Below are 7303 nucleotides of genomic sequence, written 5' to 3' on the forward strand. Positions count from 1 at the left end.
ACCATGTCGACCAATTAAAAAAAAATGTCAACACGTAGGATTTGGTTGTTTAGGAAGAGGGGAGAGTTTTGGGAGTGACGGTAACGGCAGCAAGACAGAGCGAGCGAGTGAGAGAGAGAGAGAGAGAGAGAGAGTTTTTAGATGTGGGAGATTTGTGACGTTTAGTGTGGAGTGTATACTTAGTGTGTGGTGTAGTCGTTGTTTTGTTTTGTGTGTCAGTGAGGGCACTAATGAATGTCACTAAGGCACATTTGCAACGTAAACACTGAGTATAAAACCAGCGGAGTGATACACCTCCTGTTGTCAGGCCTGCAGGTTTATCCCTGTGCTGTTCTCCTCTGTCTTTTGGTGGAAAAGCTTTTTTTTACTGGCACACATCATTTGTGGGGCATGTTAATGCGACACCTGATTTTTCTCTCATTTTAGTTTTAGTAATATTTTTAAATTCTTATACAAAATGAAAAAAACGTGTATTGTCGTGTGTATTGGCTGCATTTTTAGATAAATAGTTGTAGTTTACAAAATGTACAATTTATATTTGCAGTTCAAGTTATAAAAATTTACTCAACATGTCTGTGGGTTTTTTTACAGTAAAAAATACTACTAGGATTTTAAGTTTCAGATCAGTAATACTAATGCAGTATGTCAGTGAAAAAAACAAACTAAATTCAGTTGAGCTGAAAAGATACCAAACAAGGCAAGGGGAAAAAAATAAAATGAAACAATCTGAGGGTGAAATACAAACGTAAACTCAAAAGGAGTCAAAAATGGCCGATTGTATTTCAGACCTCATTGGGTTCATCCAACAAATCATGAAAAATTAGGATTAAATTTTTGTTCATGACAGTGCAGATTCCTGACATTTTGTGTAATTTAAGCTGTAACAATGTGACTGTTTTCTAACAAAAAACAGTGTGAAACTTAAGTTAGACCTGTGTTTGTAAATGAACCGCCCGTTGTTGTGTAATATTCTGGATTTTATACTTATTGGGCTACATATTTATTTATTATACAGGCTATACAGTACATAAAATCAAAAATCACATGTTTTATGTAACTAAAGTGTTTAATTATGTGGGCTACAGACAATAATTAAGTTATAGACTATATTTATATTAAAAATGTGTATACTTACTGCATTTGAATCATTACTTGCATATGTGTTTGAAAAAAAAAAGGCTTTGATTTTGCCACCCCATTTGATTTCTTTGCCACCCTAAGAAAATTTCTCTAGATCCGCCCCTGCCAAGTGTCCAGAACATATGGTCGCCGGTCTGGTGATACGATTACAAAATCGATCATCGACCTGCGGCCTAGAGCGTCCTGGTGCCACGTGCACTTATGGACACGCTTATGTTCGAACAAGGTGTTTGCTATGGCCAAACTGTGATTTGCACAGAAGTCCAATAACAAAACACCGCTCGGGTTCAGATCAGGGAGGCCGTTCCTCCCAATCACGCCCCTCCAGGTCTCGCTGTCGTTACCCACGTGAGCATTGAAGTCTCCCAGTAGGACAACAGAGTCTCCAGGTGGAGCACCTTCCAGCACCCCACCCAGGGACTCTAAGAAGGCTGGGTACTCTGAACTGCCACTTGGCGCATAAGCGCAGATGACAGTCAGGACCCGTTCCCCGACCCTAAGGCGCAGGGAACAAACCCTCTCATCCACCAGGAAAAACCCCAACGTACCGGCAGCAAGCCGAGGGGATATTAGAATACCCACCCCTCTCACCAGGGACAACTCCAGACGGACACAGAGTCCAGCCCCTCTCCAGGAGACTGGTTCCAGAGCCCAAGCCATGCGGAGAGGTGAGCCTGACTATATCTAGCCGGTACCTCTCAACGTCACTGTCATGGTCTGCGGTGGGTGGCTGGAATTTCCATAAGGCTCCTGAACTGACCTGGGATCCGTCCCTGGGCAGGGCCAACTCCAGCTCCTGCACACCTGGAGCCTATTGCAGGCAATCAAGCCAGAGGGATTTAAACCACACGTTGATGTTCATTCACTGCCAGTTCGTCATCAACACATATTGGTAACAGGCCTTATACTTCAAGTTCTTGCTGTGATCCATCTTGTTAACAAGACTCTCTTGTGCTGCAGTTGCTGTATTCACCTTGGCTCACGCTCCACCTCCGGACTCAGGATACCAAGCAATCATTTTGAAAATCTCTCTGTGCCTCACCTGCCTGCCCTCCTGCCATCACACTCCATCTGAAGCCCCGGATCTCAGGTCAGCCTTTCCACGCCACTCAGCCTCCCCTGGATTCTCATCACCCCCCTCTCAACACTCCATGTCCCCTGCTGCAAGTAAGAATTGCTACTCTTACAACTGGCCACTTCAGAGCTGCCTCCACTACCTCCCTAACTCCTCTATCTTCTCTCTTCAGTGTGACTGTTCCCTGCTCAGCTCCACTCTGCATCTCAGGCCTCATTCCCTCGCCCTAGCCACGTTCCCCAGGCCACGCCTCGTCAAACTCCACGTCTTATTGTTTTTTTGTCTTTGCTACGTTTTCTTTTTTTGCACTTAAGCCTAATAAATTGTTACATCATCTTCTGTCTCTGCTCTGGGTTTCTGCACCTGAGTCCTGTTCAGTACAGGCCACTTGGCCCCGTGACAGTCACGCACTATCTCAGGCTCCTTCCCCACCAGAGAGGTGACACATTCCATGTCCCGATTGCCAGTCTTGGCAGCTGGGGATCAGTCCACCAGGGCCTCCGCTCCTGGCCGCCGCCCGGCACACAATGCACCGACCCCTATGGCGCTGCCCATGGGAGGATGGGCCCATGTCCCCTTTTCAGGCTGTGCCCGGCCACCAGACGCTTGCCCTCGGGCACCCTCCCCAAGCCTGGGGAGGGTAAACTGTTCCCTCGATGTTTTCTTCATAAGGCTCTTGTGAATCGCTCTTTGTCTGGTCCCTCAAATCAAATCAAGCCTTTTTTTAAAAGTAAATTTTTAATAGTACAAATAATGGATCTTATGTTGTTTGAGTTTATTCAGGTCCTGATAACAATGTGGCTGCACTACACTAACAACCATGCAAAAGTAAATTTCAGATACTTACACAGACATTGTGTGAGTATCAGAAATAATTGTGAAAATATCCAGACAATTAAAGCAAAAGATTAAGATTTTTTTTTTTAAAACTATCGAGAAAATATGACAAAAGAAGCACTAAAATAGTAAAAAAAATGTGACAAACATAGAGAGCTGCTACAACAGCTCAAAAAATGGCACCAATAGCCTGGTTGCTGCCATTCTTTTACTTTTGAATATAAAACCAGTCATGGTCCGATCATTTTGTTAATCTGACTATTTTGTAAATAACCAGTGCAGAGCATCTGTTGTATGGTGTTTGTTGGCATTGTAGTACTGAATCATTGTTGGTTTTTTGGTTAAATAAAATTTGAGGATGTTGTTCTTCAGGTTCTGTCTTTGCTGTTAGCTTTCATAGTAAATTCAAATTTGTGTTCATTGTCTGGTTTTTGTCCTTAACCTATACTGTGTAAATCTTTCCAGTGTGTCGCAGGGTTAACACTTAAAGACAAACGACCAGCAGCACGGTGGTGCAGTGATTGTTGCTGTTATCTCACAGCAAGAAGGTCCAGAGTTCAATTGCATCTCTTCACCAGGGCCTTTCTGTGTGGAGCTTGCATGTTCTTGCATTGGTTCTCTCCTGGTACTCCCTAAAACATACAGTTAGTGGGGTTAGGTTAATTGGTCATGCCTGCAGGTATAAGTGCATATGTTTGTCTATCTATTTATTTATTTTTTGTTAAAAATAATCAAATGACTGAAATTTGTTAATTACTGAATGAATTAATGTTACAGTGGCTTTCATTATGGGTTAATCTTGAAAGCTCAATTAATTTTGAGGATTTTAAAATCAGTCATTTTAAATCATTAGCCTTTACCAGTATTATTTGGGAAATATAGCCTTTTACAGTACCTTGTACAGTTTGAAGCAATAAATTGTTTATAAAAAAGAACAAGTGGAATAACAGTATAATACCATACTGGTAGCATAGTAAATCTTTTGTCTCAAGTAATATTCTGAAGTAAATACTTTTGCCATTTTCAAGCAAAAACACACCTCCATCGGCACAGCACATAGACAGTTACAGCACCTACTAATCAAATTTTCAGGTCCTGAAGCCCACAATTTCTCAGCAATTAGTTTAACACCTTCCACCAAGGCATTCTGCTGTGTGTGAAGGAATGAGCACATTGGCTGAAAGTTTATGCTTGCCAAATTAAGGAGAAGAAAAGTGCCACTTGTTCTAATCAACATACTAAAGCCCAAAACTCTGAAACAACTGACAGAAGTATTGTTGCATTTTGCATATGGCCCTGTTTCATGTCCAGAAATGAACAAAAACAGAGTTCAAAACAAAAAATCCCAGCAGCAGGGGTCCAAAACAAAACAGAGGAGCTGGGTCAATCAAAGTCCAAAAGCAGTTCTGGGGGCCGACCCGGAGATCAACAGCACCGTAATGGAAAACGGACCTGGTCCAGAGACCCACTGCTTGGAAGGCGGTGGCAGTACAGCAGGCGTGGATGTGACCCGAGGCTCATGGACGGCTTGGCACGTGGCTGGTGCACAGAAATAGACAAGGTAGGACCAGATGAGTAAGGACCAGATAGGGCAGGACCAGGCGAGGCAGGACCAGATGGCGCAAGACCAGACAGCGGGGTGGTTGTTGCAGATGGTTGAGCAGGTGGTTGCGCTGCACGCAATGGCATGGAAGCCACAGGTGGTGGCGCTGCAGGTGACGGCGCTGCAGGTGACGGCGTAGAAGTCGCAGATGGAGCAGATGGTGGCTGAACCAGCTCATCAGAGCCATCAGTGGACACAAGGAGGTGCTAGAGGGGCTCACCAAAAGCCCTTAGTGGAGACAGACGTTAGCGGCTACCACACCAACGTCTGGAGATGTGGGAGTTGTAGGTGACTGAGCAGGTGACTGAGGCGGTTCCTCTGCCACTCCCACCTGAGGAACTGAAATGGATGCAGGGGAGACCTGGGTCCGAGCTGCTCTGGGAGCAGGAGCGGGAAGAGGAAAGAGAAGCTCAGGAGCAATGACAGGAACAGTCTCAAAAGATACAAAATCAAAAACTGTCTGTTGAGGTGCAGCAAAGAGGAGAAACCATCATGAGAGGATAGGCCCCTTGGGAACAGCACCAAGCAGGACAGACAAGATGTGCAAAGCGTAGTGTGCTTGGCCAAATGCATCATTCAGTCAGAGCTTCCTCATCTACTGTCCATCTACACCAAGCCGTGCAAGACTAAAGCCAGGAAGATTATGATGGACCTCTCCGTTCCCAACAATGGACTCCCCCTCCCCACTGCTGAGGTCTCCCTAAAGCCAAAACAGAGAGAATGATGAGGAGTTTCTTCCCCTAGGCTATTTGAATACTAAACCAGGTGTGACGTCACCATACGCATTCTGGTTTTTGCATACTTCTTATAATTTATAATTTCTTCTTATTCATAAATTATTTTGTAAACTGTTATTTGCACATTTTTATTGTAAATTTCTAAGTTAAAATCTGTAAATTTTGTAGTAATCTATAAATCTGTAAATCTTACTGTCAATTCTTAGTGTCATATAAGCATTTCACCACATGTCATACTGTGTGTGTGACAAATAAAATTTGAATTTGATTTGCACAGTATGTACCACCGGCAGGCAGAGGAAGTGGCTGACATCCAGAGGTCCTACCAGTGGCTGGACAAAACCGGCCTGAAAGACAGCAGAGAAGCACTAATCATGGCAGCACAAGAACAAGATCCATAGAGGCTGGGGTCTATCACACCAGGTGAGACGCCGGTTGCAGGCTGCGTAAAGACGCCCCTTCCATCACATAAAAGCAGAGTGCATGCCGCCAGCAGGCAGAGCATCCATGGAATGGATGGCATTGTATACAGAAACATCTGGGCCGAATTTGGCCTGGAAGTCCTGAGGTCAAAATGGGAGACGCCCCCTAGGGTGATCCTGTGGGACTTCCGGATACCTATGGACAAAATGGTGATGGCTAACCAACCGAATATAATAGTGATGGACAAGCAGAGGAAGACTGATGCAGTGATAGACACAGCAATCCTGAATGACAGCAACATCAGGAAGAAGGAATACGAGAAGCTAGAGAAGTACCAAGGGCTCAGAGAACAGCTTGAGAAGAGGGTGAGGGTAACAGTGCTCCCTGTGGTAACTGGAGCACTAGGTGCAGTGACCCCAAGCTAGGTGAGTGGCTCCAGCAGATTCCATGAACAACATCGGAGATCTCTGTCCAAGACAGCAGTCCTAGGAACAGCAAAGATACTGAGCAGGACCCTCAAGCTCTCAGGCCTCTGGTAAAGGCCTCTGGTATACATGTGTTAAAGCATGATGATGGTTTAATTTTAAAAGTACATGGCCAGGAAGAAAACATTATGATCTTTGTCAAATACAAACTTAACAACGACTTGAGAGACACATTGTGTAACATTAATCAAAAATGTTAGTAAAAAGTAATAAGTAACCTTTACTTATAAACATTACAATCGGCGCTAAAATAAGAAGCATATTCCCAGAATATTATATAAAACAGTCACTTCTCATAAAAAAGGGTGAAGAGGCAAGGCAGGAAAAGAGTTTTACTAGCCATGGAAGTTTGTATTTATGTGTTTTTAACTATGTGGACCTCGATCTTGAATAGCTCTGGCAATTAGCACTTAGAAGCTTAATAAGCAGTGGGTATACTATACTTGAAAAAAAAGGGGGGGGGGGTGGATAGAAAATGTAGAAAAAAGGTAGCAATGCAATAAAAACATCAAAAAAGGGACAAAGCGAAAGAAACCAAACCTAGACATTTGAAAAGTCTTACTTCATTTGGCTTATTATGAAAAAGTAAAAGCAAGAAGGGTATTTTCAAAGGACAGTGATCTTTGGAGGTAGTTGTCTCAAAGAATACAGACAGATTAAGGAAGAATTGTCAGCACAATCATATGAAGCCTCTCCAGGGAACATCACAGCAATATCTAAAGTTAGCATTATAACCTTAAACAACAATGTGGCTGTATAAGTTAAAGTAATACTGACAGCCAACTGCATGGCCATGTATTTGGAGAGCCATCCAACTCTTTCAAAGTGTCCTGAAAGCGCTTCACAGACCTACAATCACTTTATCCAAACTGCCTCAATATTTTACTGACAATCTGTAAGGAAAATCTATCATTACTCAAAAGGAGCAATTCATAAAACTCAACAGATTCTCTAGGCTAAATCACATCTCATCCTGAATTATGTGTAACCATAACCTATAAGA

The 7303-nt window shown here is 43.3% G+C and overlaps 1 long non-coding RNA gene across 1 annotated transcript in view; it reads left to right on the forward strand.

Annotated features, from left to right (window-relative positions):
* The window catches only part of LOC146660214 (uncharacterized), a 28343-nt gene extending 25513 nt beyond the window's left edge, over positions 1–2830 (forward strand). The window contains exons 2-3 of the long non-coding RNA XR_014913505.1: positions 2101–2307; positions 2388–2830. This is a non-coding gene — a long non-coding RNA (uncharacterized LOC146660214). The remainder of the gene's footprint in view (positions 1–2100; positions 2308–2387) is intronic.
* Positions 2831–7303: the final 4473 nt, after the last annotated feature.

Source organism: Rhamphochromis longiceps, linkage group LG10, assembly GCF_057381845.1.
Source record: "Rhamphochromis longiceps isolate RC_006_pf linkage group LG10, R_longiceps_female_GT1.1, whole genome shotgun sequence".
NCBI classification, from domain to species: Eukaryota; Metazoa; Chordata; class Actinopteri; order Cichliformes; family Cichlidae; genus Rhamphochromis; species Rhamphochromis longiceps.